The sequence below is a fragment of the Perca fluviatilis genome, chromosome 16 (genome assembly GCF_010015445.1).
Source record: "Perca fluviatilis chromosome 16, GENO_Pfluv_1.0, whole genome shotgun sequence".
NCBI classification, from domain to species: Eukaryota; Metazoa; Chordata; class Actinopteri; order Perciformes; family Percidae; genus Perca; species Perca fluviatilis.
In genome coordinates this window covers 3,006,335-3,024,469 of record NC_053127.1, presented here as the reverse complement: position 1 = coordinate 3,024,469, position 18,135 = coordinate 3,006,335, and positions in this window count along the sequence as shown.

Below are 18,135 nucleotides of genomic sequence, written 5' to 3'. Positions count from 1 at the left end.
GGCGTTTACGGGGACGAAAATTTCACTTTTCATGCAGTGTTCTCTTTTACCCTCCTCGAATCCGCTTTACGTCACAATGTGTCCCTGAGCAAGACACTTAACCCATAGTTGCTCCAGAGGCATGCGATCTCTGACATATATATATAGCAATTGTAAGTCGCTTTGGATAAAAGCGTCAGCTAAATGACGTGATGTAATGTAATTTGACATTCTCAACCGGTTCTCACTCTTAACTTGTCAAATACAGCAGCTTGGTCAGTGGCCCTCAGTCTGATACCGACACACAAGGCACCCTTGAGCGTCTGTATGAGACACACTGGGCTCACAGAGTCACAACTGCTAGACCACATTGCTGGAATGCAATGAATGCAATGGTGTCCTGGCCAAGAAGGCAGCAAAGTTACACATTGATAACATACAGTACATACATTCAATAAAATACAAATGGTAAGTAAGAGTAAACACTATAAACCTATCCACCTTAATGAAATCCAAGGTGTAGTGGTTACTGTTTAAATGGGGTAGCAGTATCTTTCCACAGATATTGAGACCCACCTACTGTACTGGGAAATATAAGCTGTAGGCTTTAGATGCTCCAATGATCACACCATTTCTGTAGAACAGATGTTTGAATAGATTCCAGTTTTATTTGGTAGCTGCTGAAACATGTCTTGCACAAATTATATAACAGTCACACATAACAAAATCAGGTAGTCACACACACACACACACACACACACACACACACACACACACACACACACACACACACACACACACACACACACACACTATGTTATCTCTGGTTACTAACTGGGAATTTAAACACTGAACACACTGGGCCCTATTTTAACAATCTGAAATGCAAGTATGAAACGCCAAATGCAAGTAGCTTTGTGGGCGGATCTCGGGCGCTGTTGCTATGATACCGGCGGGATAAATGACTCTTGCGCCCGACGCAAATCTAAAATGGGTTGGTCTGAAGTAGCTAGGAGGGGTTTGGGCGTAACGTGAAAATAACCAATCAGAGCGTCATCTCACATTCCCTTTAAGAGCAGGCGCGCTTGTTCCATGGCGGATTGCTATTATGACGGTGGATTGCACCGCCGCCACGGGGAGCTGTCCAGGATGCGGCAAAGTAATTAATGCCCGTCTTGGCCGGGTGGCAATGTTGCTGCGGCCTCTCGGGCGCATCTCCTCAAGTCTGGAGAGGATTGCTGCAGCCGTGGAGCGTGGGCCTCCAAATGCACCACCTGCTCCTGTTGTGCCCCTTCCTCCTCCCCCCACTCCATCTCCGTCCACCCGCTCCACCAGGAGCACATCGTGCATTGCCACTCCTGGACCAGATCCCGCCGGAGTGTCCAATCCCAAAGTAGTTCCACATCACGTCTCCTTAAGTCCTCTAATATTTCCTCATTTATGTCATCAACACATCCATGATTCATGGAAATGTTGTGTAAATCACAACTAGCCACAAAGAATGCTGCGACTTTTTGAGGACTGTACTGTAAAGCCTCCTGATCTATCCAAACACCTGAAGCGCATTTTTAGTAAAATTTGTCTTTGTAATTATCTATGGTTTTCAAAAATGGGAACTGCTGTAGATGAGAGAAGTGTATGCGCATTGTGCACACCCTACATTATGGCCAAGCATTCGTCCCTAAAATAGCATCTGAATAACACGCTACTGACTTTAGACTAGCACCACTGACTTTAGACTATCACCACTGACTTTAGACTAGTACCACTGACTTTAGACTATCACCACTGACTTTAGACTAGCGCCACTGACTTTAGACTAGTACCACTGACTTTAGACTATCACCACTGACTTTAGACTATCACCACTTACTTTAGACTAGTACCACTGACTTTAGACTATCACCACTGACTTTAGACTAGCACCACTGACTTTAGACTAGCGCTACTGACTTTAGACTAGCGCCACTGACTTTAGACTATCACCACTGACTTTAGACTAGCGCTACTGACTTTAGACTAGCACCACTGATTTTAGTAGCGCTACTGACTTTAGACTAGCACCACTGACTTTAGACTAGTGCCACTGTCTTTAGACTAGCGCCACTGACTTTTGACTATCACCACTGACTTTAGACTATCACCACTGACTTTAGATTATCACCACTGACTTTAGACTAGTACCACTGACTTTAGACTATCACCACTGACTTTAGACTATCACCACTGACTTTAGACTAGCGCTACTGACTTTAGACTAGTACCACTGACTTTAGACTAGCACCACTGACTTTAGACTATCACCACTGTCTTTAGACTAGTACCACTGACTTTAGACTAGCACCACTGACTTTAGCACCACTGACTTTAGACTAGCGCCACTGACTTTAGACTAGCACCACTGACTTTAGACTAGCACCACTGACTTTAGACTAGTACCACTGACTTTAGACTAGCACCACTGACTTTAGACTAGCACCACTGACTTTAGACTAGCACCACTGACTTTAGACTAGCAGCACTGACTTTAGACTAGTACCACTGACTTTAGACTAGCACCACTGACTTTAGACTAGCACCACTGACTTTAGACCAGGTTTTTCCTGGTCAGTGGCGGAATGGTTTTCTGAAACTGCAAAATAGCACCAGGGAACGTTTGAGCCGGAACATGCCTCCTCTTTTCGCAGAACCGCCCCCGGGAGCGCAAATACATTCCCTAATTTACCGACGTGCGTCTGTGGAGGGAAAAGTCCGCTGTGCGTCGGGTGCAAAATAGGAATGATACATGCGTCGGTGTACAGAGGTAATTGCGCTGAGTGCAAGATAGGGCCCACTGTGTGTGTGTGTGTGTGTGTGTGTGTAATACTTATGGGATGTAATATTATACTGAGGAAACAAAGAGCAGACAGTGTGTCTGTTCTTTGTTAAAATCAAGTTTAACACTGGTTTAAGTGGTCCCAACAATGTTATGTTTAATTTGTCATTGAATGTCCAAATTTCTTATCGCACAGACTGTATAAAACAGATCTATGGTCGGAAATGTCAACTCTGAAAGATATAACATTATTTGCTCTATGAAAGACATTGACAAAGATGAAAACTAAGGACATTTACTTGATCATTTTGTTTTAGTTTTGCAAACAGACATCACAGTTTTAGTTAGTTATCGTTTTCTTGTAATGCCTCGTTTTTATTTTTATTTCAGTTAACGACAATGTTTTTTCCCTCCTAGTTTTCGTTATTTTGTTCATTTTCGTTAACGATTATAACCTTGGTCAACATACAAACATGGGAAGATAAGGCCACGTTTAAAGGTACCCTTTAAAAATGTAACCATAGATCATCAATGTGTTTCTCTTCTCTGAAAAATGTTGTGTGATATGTGGAAGAAGTGGTTACACCCTTGTTAATCAAACTGTGTCATAATGTAAATTAACATTCAACATCTGTGACGTCCTTTTTGTCCCTTTTTTTCTAAAGGCCTTCTATATAAAGCTCACACAGATTTACAGAAGGCACAGTTCAACAGTAAGCTGCCAGTGCAAGAATGAAGATTTCTGTGAGTTTTACGCTGTTGCTGTTGTTCAGCTCCATCCCCGCAAGTGAAAGTGTTGAAAGCCAGCGGGCTTCAGATATCTACGATGCACTAAGAGAGATGACCGCCTCGTTGGTTCAACTGAAAGCAGACATGGCGCTGCAGACTACAGGTACAGTAATGATCTTTTTGCATCGTGTCATAGTAGTTCAGAAATATCCAAAAGGATAGAATGAATTCTATTTCTATGTACTGGAGAAAAGTAGGGCTGAAACTACCAATTATTTTTACTGTGGATTAATGTGTGGAATATCTTCTGGATGTCTGGATGAGTTTTTTGGTCTTTAAAATGTTGATTGGTGTTTCCCACTTTCTCACTGTTTTTTCATGAAAAAAAAAAACGATTCATCGATTATCAAAATAGTTTGAGATTAATTGAATAGTTGACAACTGATTCATGCAGCTTTAAAGCAATGTCCAAAGAAACTGACGGTGCAGTAAAATGAAGCTGACAAAGAAACTGTCTCTGTTTTTGCAGGTCAAGCACAGCTGAAGACTGAAGTGGAGAAGCTGAATCAACAAATGCGAGGTATTGTTCTCTGATTTTTTTTCTTGCTGCCGGCTGCTTCTGATGCTGAGAGATTTACAGCAAGACATTTCATTTTTACTAAATAAAATACTGGTGGCCAAACACTTTCAACTTCTGTAAATTTAGAAGAAGTCTACACACACAAATAGACAAAGTTTAATACAATAAATGTTTTCTTTCCACGCATCTAACCCTAACCCTGAATGAACAGTGGCACTGACGGACAAAACACAACATTTCACAAATGTTGTGTTTTGTAAAATGTTGGCCTCCATTGAAAGACGACATTTTAGGGAAGATAAAGAGTACCCAAACTATAAACTGAAAACTGTTTCTGCCTGTAGTGTCTCCTCTTAATTTAAATGTTGCAAGTCCTGCTGTTTTCAGCTTCTGTAACGGTGAAATGGTTTTAACTATCAAGCTCCATTATAGATCATTTTAATAAGGGCCCGAGCACCAACAGCGGCGAAGGCATCAGGCCTGATGAAAAATTTTATAAGTTGGACATGACGTTGTTGCAAAGAGAGATTCAATGTACAGTAGTTAAGCCGTCTCTAGAAACCACTGTTGTTTTACACCATGTCATAGCAGAAGTCTATTCAAATGGTCAAACTGATTAATCAATTATCAGAATAGTTGTAGATTTATTTAATAGTTGATGACTAATACACTAATCTTTGCAAGTCTAGGAAAATGTCCAAAGAAACTCAAGCTGCAGTGAAAAGAAGCTGACAAGCTGTCTCTGATTTTGCAGAACAAGCAGCACAGCTGAAGACTGAAGTGGACAAGCAGAATCAACAACTGAAAGGTCTGGCCATTCTCATGAATGGGTCCGTATGATATTGTATGAAAATGTATGCACAGCAATATGTGAGATATTGTACAATACTAGGCTGGTCACATGACGCCAGCTATGGTGCTCTGTTGAATGTTTCTGCCTGTAGTTTCTCCTCTTAATTTAAATCTTAACAAGCCCTGCTGTTTTCAGCTTCTGTAATGATTAAATGCTTTTAACTGTCACGCTTCAATGACAGATAATTTTTTTTTATAGTTTTGCCTTTTTTTGGAGGATATTTTGTTTTGTATTGTTATTAATGTTATTTTGCCCTCTTCGAAAAGCTTTAAGTCGCTTATTTAGGATTCTATTTCGCACGTTCTACATATGAACAATAAAAATTTAGTCTTAAAGACGTGAAGATGAAGCGTGAATAAACTCAAAATGAACTGAATATATTTACAGAGAAGACTCAAAATATTGACACCTATACATGAAAATATCCTGATTCAAAACAACCACATCTATTAATTTTTACTTAATTCTGGTTATGTATGATCCCATAACTAGAACATTCTCAAAAGCCAATTAAATATTAAATATTCTATTTTAAACACATGTCCTGCTTTCTAAATACTAAACCTTGTTAGATATGTAGAACATTAGACACTTTGATTACATAGGATTCAAAATGATCAGTTTAATATTTGATGATTTTTAAAATAACATTGCTCTCTCCTTCTCTCTCTGTCTCTCTGTCTCTCTCTCTCTCTTTCTCTCTCTCTCTCTCTCTCTCTCTCTCTCTCTCTCTCTCTCTCTACTCTCTGCTCTGGCAGTCAGATGCATCGGAAAAAAAAAAAAAATTTTACTACCAACACGGTTACTACCCTTGTCTACAAACACGTTATCACCAACATCGGGAATGCCTACAACTCAACCACAGGTAGCTCTGATAGTCTAACAATACATTTTAGGGATGCACTGAATATGAACATTTTGGGAGAATAATAATATTTAGCAATGCTGATATTTATCTTTATAAAATAATTTTCTATGATAATTATATTTTGTGTGTACTGAAAAACACATGTAAACACTGTAAATTTGTAAAAGTAATGTATTTCTTTTTTGCAAAAGATTTGGAAAAGCTCATAAATCACAGATTATTATTCTAAGTGTCTGACAACATTATGGGATGGATCCCTACAGAGATAGACCTTTTAGTTAAACAGTAAGATCCTTTTAGTTTAACATGAAACAGCCCCGAAATCACCATCACCAAACTCCACCAGACTCCATGTAAATAATCAGGACTTTTAGCGTGTATAGAGCCAGCATATCTCCACCAGACTCCATGTAAATAATCAGGACTTTTAGCGTGTATAGAGCCAGCATATCTCCACCAGACTCCATGTAAATAATCAGGACTTTTAGCGTGTATAGAGCCAACATATTTCCACCAGACTCCATGTAAATAATCAGGACTTTTAGCGTGTATAGAGCCAGCATATTTCCACCAGACTCCATTTAAATAATCAGGACTTTTAGCGTGTAAAGAGCCAGCATATCTCCACCAGACTCCATGTAAATAATCAGGACTTTTAGCGTGTATAGAGCCAGCATATCTCCACCAGACTCCATGTTAATAATCAGGACTTTTAGTGTGTATAGAGCCAGCATATCTCCACATGTAAATGGGTGAATTAAGGGTTTATTTCAACCAAACCAGAGTGATGATTGTTGGAACAGTGGAAAGACGAACCTCTTTAACTAAAAGGACTATCTCTGTAGGGATACATCCCATAATGTTGTCAGACACTCAGAATAATAATCTGAGTCTGTCAGCGGTAAAACAGAACTTTTAGTGGACGCTAACTGCTGCTGATCATTAGTCCTGTAGGGTTACATTACAGCTTGTTTCTTACTAAATACTGGATCAATTTGAAATGATCACATAAAGATGTGAAATATTGTGCATCCCTTATATATTTTAATTGTATGTTGCTGTTCAAACTTTTTTTCCATTTTCCATTTAAAATGACAAAAACAAATGTCCAACAGGTATGTTCACTGCCCCGTTGAGAGGAGTGTACCACTTTGATTGGACTGTCGGTTCATGGAGAGATGGCGAGGCATCAGGGGGTTGGTTGGTCAAGAACTCTGAGTATGTTTTCTTGGCATACAAGCAAGGGTCAGGTTCATTGAGTTCTTCTAAAGCCACTGCGCTGTTGCTGGAGGTGGGAGACGTCGTGTTTGTGCGTCTGGTGGCTAACACCGCGGTGTATGACAACCTAAATCACCACATCACCTTCAGTGGGTCTCTGCTGTTCCCCATGTAAGACAGAAACAGCAGCTCTGTGATAGTCACACAGGTTTTTGTTGTCTTAAACAAGTCTTAATAGATTTTATCTGATTTTCATCTGCATCCAAATAATAATAGTAAAAAGTAATAACTGTCAACAGGAATCTATTTTTCCTTCAAATATAAACTGGTTAATTTTTCTGATTCTCTCTTGTTTCTGTCATTTTAATCAAATAATAAACGAATATTATTGCAATTACATCTGTGAGCGTTTCTTTAGTCTGTTTATTACAACTTTAACTTATTGAAAGCCGATAATCAAATTCAACATCATAGCAGTATAAAGAAACAGAGACTGTTAAGCTGTTGTAACATATCAACTCTGTACGTTGTCCACATGAGATTCTCTGGACATTGGACGGTTCAGTCTCGCTTTCTAACATGAAGACACACAACAGGAGATTTCTAAACTTAACTAAGTAGTTTTGGTGCCTAAATCTAACCAAACTGTGACTTTTTCACAGGGTTAATGATGTAATTTTAGGAGTTAAAATCATGTCTCTAGATCAGCTGGCCCACTCAGTTCAAACCACAAATCAATTTCCAAATATCAAATTGTTGGTTTCAAAGGTATTGGGAGCAAGTGGCCTATAACATTTACATTGTTGTTATACTGGCCGCCCTTAGAGGGCGCTCCCTCAAAAGGTAAGAGGTTTGTTGCCAAGCAACCGCGGCCTCGTGAGGTCTTGACTGTCTGACCTCACAATGACACGTGATGTGAAGAGAGACATAACAGCCCAAAAAAGAAAACTGGACCAAGAGAATCGTGTCTTCCAGGCAAGATGGGAAACAGATTATATTTTTATAGAATTCAACGTCTAAAGTTTGTGCCTGGAAACTAAATCAGGAAATAGTTGTAACATTATTGAAAGATGTTTTTTTTGTCATTACACTGAAATAATAGCTTGGTTGACACCAGACCCTTCTCATGTGTAAGGGGGAAACTTCATTGTAAGTTCATTTCCAAATGGGCGTCACCAACGGACGCCGCTCAAATGCCTCTGGGCGCCATTGGATAGTCCTTCAACCAATCAGAGCAACGATCTGGGTGACGCTGCGCTTCGGTGGCCGTCATGTTGAATGTAAACAAGAAGCTGCTCGCCGTCACTGCGCTATCGTTGTCGCGTAAAGCCCGCCTCAACGGTTGTGATTGGTGTAGAGCCCGCCTCAACGGTTGTGATTGGTGTAAAGACCTCCTCAGCGGTTGTGATTGGTGTAAAGACCTCCTCAACGGTTGTGATTGGTGTAAAGACCTCCTCAACGGTTGTGATTGGTGTAAAGACCTCCTCAACGGTTGTGATTGGTGTAGAGCCCGCCTCAACGGTTGTGATTGTGTAAAGCCCGCCTCAACGGTTGTGATTGGTGTAAAGACCTCCTCAGCGGTTGTGATTGGTGTAAAGACCTCCTCAACGGTTGTGATTGGTGTAAAGACCTCCTCAACGGTTGTGATTGGTGTAGAGCCCTCCTCAATGGTTGTGATTGGTGTAAAGCCCGCCTCAATGGTTGTGATTGGTGTAAAGCCCGCCTCAACGGTTGTGATTGGTGTAAAGACCTCCTCAACGGTTGTGATTGGTGTAAAGCCCGCCTCAACGGTTGTGATTGGTGTAAAGCCCGCCTCAACGGTTGTGATTGGTGTAAAGACCTCCTCAACGGTTGTGATAGGTGTAAAGACCTCCTCAGAGGTTGTGATTGGTGTAAAGACCTCCTCAACGGTTGTGATTGGTGTAAAGCCCACCTCAACGGTTGTGATTGGTGTAGAGCCCGCGTCAACGGTTGTGATTGGTGTAAAGACCTCCTCAACGGTTGTGATTGGTGTAAAGACCTCCTCAGCGGTTGTGATTGGTGTAAATACCTCCTCAACGGTTGTGATTGGTGCCTCGATTTTGGGGACATTGGAAATGGGTTTGAATGGGCTCTTCGCCGGACTGACTTCCAGAGCAAATCTCAAATTTGCCGGAAGTTCGTCAGGGTTTACCCAGGCTACCCAGACATAATCAGCCCAAAAAAGAAAACTGGACCAAGAGAATCATGTCTTCCAGGCAAGATGGGAAACAGATTATGTTTTTATAGAATTCAAAGGCCAACATTTGTATCTGGAAACAAAATCAGGAAATAGTTGTAACATTATTGAAAGATGATTTTTGTCATTGCACTGTAATATTTGTGTATCACTCAGGAATAGGGATTTTTAGTTTCTGTGTGAAGTTCATGGAAAGAATAGAACAACAGCTACATGCATTTGAATATAAAAAGAGATGCCGGTTAAATTAACTTTGATATTTTGTTGTTTTTATTAATTTAGTAAACCAAGCTATTCTTGGCTAACTGAATGATAAGGGTTACAGTATCCTACTGGTGTGTGTGTGTGTGTTTGTGTGTGTGTGTGTGTGTGTGTGTGTGTGTGTGTGTGTGTGTGTAGAGAACTCTAGTCGTGAGGGGTTAATAGGTTTGCAAAATTTCGGGAATTTTCAAAGTTGGAAACTTTTCATGGGAATTAACGGGAATTAACGGGAATTAATGGGAATAAATTTGTGTGTCTGCGTGTGTGCGTGTGTGTATGTGTGTGTTGGTGCAACCCAGTTTCACGGCAGTTAGTGAAATATTCACCTAATTTAATCTATTGATCCGTGTACATGACACGTTTATCTGTTTGTTTTTTTGTGATGACATCATAATACAATGGGAAGCATCTTTGGTGATCACAGCACAATTCCTTCTGTCAGTCAGACTGCAGCAGAGAAGCTGGATACAGCTTTACTATTATTGGTATTTTTAGCCCAATAACTGCTGTTTTACAGTTTCTCAATTGCTTAAACACATATTTACCCACTCTGACATCACATTTTCAAAACAGTTAACATACAGGATAAAACTGAAACTCAATGGCCAAAATGACTCATTTTGTTAGCAAAATGCTCTAACACTCACAAAACATTAAAAGCATGCAACATAAGCAAATATTTCCAACAAACACCGATCTGTATAGTTGCCAGACTCACACTGTTTATATTTCTAAATGCTCCCTGATCTGCAATTACTGCTGCCTGGATTTCACGCAGTCTGATTGCATTGTTTGCCACTACCATATCTACAATGGCAGACTCCTGTTCAATACTGAATATCTTTCCTCTGCCACCAGTGTGTGGTAATGTGTGGATCCTATAAAGTAAAAGCAAAAAGCATGTCAAAATTGACATTACCGTATGACAGTCACATAAATGGGATTGATAAAACATCTGCATTACTGTAGACACAGTTTGTTCTGCTAACAGGGCAATACAGTAAAGCTGAAATACACAGTGGTATACATTACAGTAACACTGTGAATTACCTGTTCCAATTCCGAAAAAGCCTGACAATAGATGCCACAGTGCTCCGAGCAGTGTTGGGAGTAACGCGTTACAAAAGTAACGCAATTACAGTAATGTATTCCTTTTTGCTGTAACGCAGTAATATAACGCATTACTAATTAAATTTCGGTAATATTATTACCCGTTACAATCTCAGTAACGCGAGTTACAACACATTTTAACGCAACATTTTTTAAGAATTTCCCAACACCGCGAAGCATTTGTTAACAGGAAAAAAAGCCGTGAGTATTATTTCATAACATCTGTGTCCCAACAGGTGACGGTACATCAGCGCGGACAGCAGTGTGTCCGAGCCGCTGACAGATTTAAACATTAATTAATGTTTAGGCTTGCTTACACGTAAATCATTGCAGTTTATCAGCCATGGAGAGTAACTCTGCCTGTAGTGGAAAGGCTTGACGACCAAAAACGCTTGTCTTTTACTGTGACCATTTACTGTTCAATATGTTTCTGTCATGAACGGTAATAATTATTACAGATGCAGTTTTACAAACAAGAAAGTGAGCAACTTAGCTTGACGGACATGTTGCATCCATAGACAGTATTTGTTGCATCAACAACATGCATAACAGTTGCATCTCAGTAAGCTAGCAAGAGTACACAAGGTACACAACCGACAACTTCCGTGTAGTCTACTTCAAAATAAAAGCACTTCCTGTGACGGTTCGCAGTAAAACTAAATTACTGTTAAACAAATAAGGTTGTGGACCTTTTCACATATCAGCTGTAAATTAAGTACTGTAAATAATGTAAATATTGAGTTTTAATCACACTATAATAGACAATTTCCTTTAGACTGTTTTAAACTCAACATGAATTTCTTATTCAAGTGCTTTAAACAAACATTTTACAACAATGCCGTAGTCTACTTCAATACAACTGTAAGGCACTTTTAATTGAGTATTTTCTCCTACTTGCCTATTGTACATTTTACTTATCTATTTTTTATAGCTTTAGTTACTTTGCATATTCATATACAAAATATTATGAATAATCTGTGATGTATTAAAGTGGGTAAAGAGGAGACTTTATTGACAAAAAAAAAAAAAAAAACAAAAAAAAAAAAAAAAAAAAAAAAAAAAAAAAAAAAAAAAAAAAAAAAAAAAAAAAAAAAAAAAAAAAAAAAAAAAAAAAAACAATTACTCTAAAATAACAGTAACTTTTTATTTAATATTGTAGGTAGTTTATTTCTATATTTTTTTTCCTAAATTTATTTTTATAATAAAAAAAAAAAAAAATTATTTTATAATTTTAAAAATTTAAAAATATTAATATTTTAATATAAATAATTATTTTAAATACAGTAATCTATAATGTATTACATTTTGGAAGTAACTTGCACAACACTGGCTCCGAGTCAGAATGGGCTGGACCCTTTGTCCAGCCTCTCTAAAGGACAAGCCATGATTGATGACATGGTCAATAATTGTTGCCCGAATTTCATTTGAAACTTGAGCTCGATTTTGTCCTCTTGCTGCTGCAGCTCCTCCACCACGCATACAGGCTCCTCTTCCTCTGGCCCCTCTGCCATGGCCTCTTACTCTATGGCCTCTTTGATCCATGCTTGCAAATAGCAACACAGAGGTGGCATCTTTTATAGATAGATGAGGACTGATTGCTGATTGAAGAGTTGTGCAAATGAGTTTCACACAGGTGCATAGAGTTTTATAATTATGCAAGTACTTTCTATCAGCTGTGAATAGATGTTTTCCTTTTGTTCAACACAGTGAATCCAATAGAGTTCAGGGTCTTTCAATGAGATCTGTGGTAACTGTTTTGACAAAGGGTGTGAAAAATGTGTGAAACAAATGAAAAAGTGTTAAAACATTTGCAAGAGAAGACTTCTGCTGTGTTAATAATGTGATGATGAAGATAAAGCAGATCCCAGTTTCATTTAGTGTGTCTTAGCAAATGAGAAAAACTGTAATCAACATTTATTCACCAGAGCTTAATATGGTTTATATGCATTGCTTTTAATGTTATTATTTCTGTCTTATTGCCAGGGAAGCTGGAATCCTTTGTTGTTTATTGATATTTTTTAAAACTATAACGCTACATCTATCAACATCTACTGTATTTAGATGTTATCATGGTATTCATTTCTTTATTTTAATAATATCATTTCGGTCTTATTACCGGTGAAATATTAGAGTATCCTGTATGACAGAACACTACGATATGGGCCGAGCTGGGTGCATTCTAAGCCCATATCCCGCAATGCAAGCATTTATATCAGAGAATCAGACAGTGATCAGCGTGTCTTTAACGCCAGTATCGCTTCAGTGTACATTTATTTAATCAGTGGTTTGGTCACCAGCAACAACACATTTCTCAGTTTTGTTCCAGTAAGTTATCCACTGTAATAACGTTTAAAAAAATCAGTTGAAGACTCTGGAAGATGAATAAATGTTGATTAATACAAAAAGAATCATGCTGTTATCACCAAAGATGCTTTCCATTGAAACACATTTAAAAAAAAAAAACACACATACATTTATTCTCACTACTCTTATGATGTTACCACACTGCACATAACTGTACATAGTGTACATATCTGTCTATATGGTTCATACTGAATATCCATATGTATTCTGTTTTTTTCCTATAATAATACACTGCATATATCTATATTATTTTTACTACTATTATAATCTCACTGCTACTACATATCTGTACAGGTTGTTCATACATTGTTCATATTAAATAGCCATATTTATTCTGCTCTTATAAGGTAACTGCTAATACACTACACATATTTATGTTTAATTTATATTACTGTAAACCACCTTCTATTAACCAACTGTATACTACTGTCACTGCACTATATTTCTTGTCCTGTCTATACTTGTATATCACATTGCACTTTTCTGCTCTTTTTGCATTTCTGGCTGCATGCAAACTGCATTTTGTTGTCTTTGTACTCTGCACAATGACAATAAAGTTGAATCTAATCTAATCTAAATACACACACACACACACACACAGACACACACAGACACACACACACACACACACACACACACACACACACACACACACACACAATTTTAAAGATAAACTACAGCATAATTTAAATAAAATTTAAAATACAAGCCCGTTCATAAATATGTTGTTCTGTTAGACAGTTTAAAAACTCTGAACTCTGGCCCTGATGAACAACATAAGTTCTTCCAAAATAAGTAAAGTCGACATGATTCAACATGAAATGTGACTCGTGTATAATTTGTTTTCTCTGAACTGGAACTCTTTAAAAGAACTCTCACACACACACACACACACACACACACACACACACACACACACACACACACACAGACACTCACACACACATACACACACACACACACACACACACAAGGCAGACAGTTTTATTGCTTTGACCTGCTTAAAGAAACTGGGATCCACTCGTTTTTCATCATCACTGTCTCAGCAGAGCAGAACACACCTCTTGCAAATGTGTTAACCCTTTCTCATTGGATTGACACATTTTCCCCACTCTTTTGCAGAACAGTTAACACGGATGTCATCAAGCAGTCCAAACTCCATTGTCTTAGCTATGGTAACCAAACAGAAACCATCTGTTCCTAACTATTAGAAACTACCTACATCAGTATGAAATCACTGAAGCACCTGTTTGACACTCTGTTAGACCATGTGGCCCAATCGTCAAAACACAAGAGACTGAGAAGTGGCTATTTCCTATACCCTAAAGTAATAGATGTTTATACTTTACTGTAATAGATTTTATTTCTACTTTCTTAATTTATTATACTCTTTTTGGTTTACATGTATTTTGTGTAATATTTACAGTATGTCAGTTTTCAGCCACAGTTTGAAAATAAGAATCAATGGAATCAATAAAATTTGCGTCAAAGCATTTCTGATTCTGGATCCAATTCTTTGCAAGAAGGCAAATTTGACAACAAATGGCTCTGGCATGAAAGCTACGTACAGAAATAGGCTACAAAAGAGATAGATAGATAGATAGATAGATAGATAGATAGATAGATAGATAGATAGATAGATAGATAGATAGATATACTTTATTTATCCCAAAGGAAATGAAGGTGTCCAATAGCTTATACACAACATACATCCACATAGTCACACAGACATATGACATATGACATCCAAGCACACACGAATACAAAAGGAAGATACCAACAGTGTGCCCTTACAGTAAAGTTTGGTTGTAGCATGTTTAAAGGAGTGGTGTGGAAAAAATGTAGAAAGGTGCAAATTCAAGTACAACAGGCAACACAATATATCAAAAATAGAATAATCATTACTTAACTATACATAGACACTAGTAAAAGACTAGAAGAAAAGTTTAAGTTACGTAAAGTTGAAAACTGTCCATACAGACAAAAGGACAGCATGGTGTTTTGACCATACATGCAAATTAGCAAAACATGACAAGCAATGGTGTACTGATTCACACTGAGTGCTGTATTTAGTATTTTGTTGTCCACTGTGTAATGATTGATTGGAAGAGCTCATACACTTGTTTGCAAGTTGTGTTGTTTGATGGCAAAATTAGCTTTTGTTGCATATTTTAAATGTTTTGGCACGGTTAGAGCCTTTTGCAAACAAAATGTGTCATTTTGACCATGAGTGCCACTGTTTCGGCCTGTGTGTTAACTGTTTTGAAAAATGTGGAGTTTGAGTTGACTGCTGCATCAAAGCAATCAAGAAAAACTGCAATAAGAATGTGAATTTAAAGCAAAAAGGTTACATGTTGACAACAAATGAAAAACACCATTTAAAACCATGAAAGAAACCAAACTGACATACTGCATTTACTCAAGTAACTGAATGCTGAAGATAAATAAATACAAAACACACTTTTACCCAAAATAACTCTACAACGGAGCGAATGTTAAGGCAGCTTACCATGCAGACTGTATAAAACCAGACAGTTAACAGCACAAAATAAAAATAATTATAACATAAAATGTAAATTTAAATGAAAACACATTGAAGTGATTGGGCTGGCTATAAATTCCATTACTGCTAAAACAATCCTTTAAAACTGTGTGTGTGTGTGTGTGTGTGTGTGTGTGTGTGTGTGTGTGTGTGTGTGTGTGTGTGTGTGTGGGTCTGTGTGCGTGTGTGTGTATGTGTCTGGTTGTGTGTATGTCTGTGTGTGCATGTGTGTGTCTGGTTGTGTGTATGTGTGTGTGTGTGTGTGTGTGTGTGTGTGTGTGTGTGTGTGTGTGTATGTGTTTGTGTGTGGGCTCTAAAACGTCAGAACATGGTGAAAAATGTGGATCAGTGTTCCCAAAAGCCCAGAGATGACGTCTTTTTAAATAGCTATTAAATCGCAAACTAGGGCTGGGCAACGATTAAACGTTTAATCGCGATTAATCACATTGTTATATGCAAAATCCAATAATTTTGTCAATAATGTAATTAATGAAGTCAAAAGTAGTGTAAGCGCAATTTTATTTTAAATGTTCTGCCATATGAATGAAAGTGCCATAACACTAGTTCTGCAAACACTTAACATCAGCATTTTGTTTATACAGTAGCAGTTAAATCAAATATTTAGTGTAAATCTCAACTTAAACAATGTAATCAAAACAAATACAAAATAAAAGCTTATTGCCACTGCCAGGGCATTTACCTTATCCTGTTTGTTATATATAAAATAAAACTGCTCACAACTTTTATCAGGGAGTAGCAAATGTCAGTACCAAATGTCCCTGTTATAACCAGTCTATGTTCAGTACCAAATGTCCCTGTTATAACCAGTCTATGTCCAGTACCAAATGTCCCTGTTATAACCAGTCTATGTTCAGTACCAAATGTCCCTGTTATAACCAATCTATGTCCAGTACCAAATGTCCCTGTTATAACCAGTCTATGTTCAGTACCAAATGTCCCTGTTATAACCAGTCTATGTCCAGTACCAAATGTCCCTGTTATAACCAGTCTACCAAATGTCCCTGTTAGCGTGAGGTGAAGCCCAAATGTTTCAGCATAAGTCTCTCCTCTGTTTTCATTACAGTCAGAGCGTGTGAATGCAGCGCCCACTCTTCATCAATATAATGCACTGTAACTCCGAGGTAACTATGGTTACCCAGTGATGTCCAGTAGTCCCCAGTGAGAGTAACATGTTGTAAAGGTGTCTATTTTGCAGTCCTCTCCTTTTCATACAACGTAGGTGATATTTCAGACTGGAAGTTCTCCGGTGATAGGAAAATTCAACTTTGCAGTGGTTACAAATAACTTTGGTTCTGTCGACTGCACCGTTTGGAAGAACTTTAAAATGAAAATGGCCATGCAAAAGTTCTGTACCCTTCTCCATGTTTGTTGGTTAGTTTATCTGCCAGTTATTTTCTTTTCCAGTTCCTGTAAGCGCGAAAGCAGTCAGCAACAGACTTTTACAAAATAAAAGAAATAATAAAAACAGCGTTAATGCGCGATAAAATAATTATCGGCGTTAATTAATTAATGAGTTAACGCGATAATAACGCGTTAACTTGCCCAGTCCTATTCAAAACCCAAAAGATATTCAGTTTAATATAAGAAAACACAGGAAAGAGAATAAATAGTTCTATATATTTGAGAGGCAGAAAACAGCATTTTCTGACCGTATTTTTATGAAAAATTTACTATTAACAATGAATCGATCACCAGTGATTTTACCTGCAGAACACGGGAGTTGCTGCTCTACCGCTGCCTCCATCAGTTAGTTAGTTAGTTAGTGTTGTTAGATGATATCTCTTCAGTGTGACTGATCAGTCTCCCCGAGTTGGTCCAAAAAGTGTCTCAGAACACACTGAAGAGACGAGACCTAATACGTCTCCATAAGCAGGCGGTGCTAGTCTGTATTTTCGCCCAAAAAATGAAAACCGGCAGCTGATTGGACAAACGAGTCACGTGGGTCTGGTTTCTCCGGAAAATCAAAGCCAGACTGTCATGGCGGCTCGTTCAGAATACGATCTCATATTGTATATTATTATATAAACATTTTAAGAGAGAAATAGGCCGTGCAGTTGCTGAATCTGTCTTCATTTCAGATCGACAAAGGTAAGTTTAAAAGATTTTTGTCAGATTTTGAGAGACTCTAGTCACGCTCATCCCGCTCCCCGTTTCCAGGTTAGCCCTCCAAAAAAAATTAAAAAAGCCACAAAAACATGTAAACACATGAAAAACATCAAACACTGACAATAAAACGCTGAAAACATAGAATGTCACAAACAAAAAAACAACAGAATTTAACCCTTAAATGACTTCTGTCTATTTCAGTTTACACAACTCAGCAGAGGCTCCAGAAGACCAATAAAACCCATAAACCATTAGTCCAGCATAGAGTGGCTGAGTGAATGTGGTCTGGACTCTGTGGAGGAGAGTCATGGTTTCAGAGATGCTGTAGAAGGACAGAATACCTGCACTGTGATCCAGGTACACTCCTACTCTGGAGGACTCAGGACCTGAGACGGGTGTTTTGATTTTGTTGGACCAAAATGTAAAACTGTTGTTGTCACAATCTAACGCCCAAGATTTGTCATTTAGTCC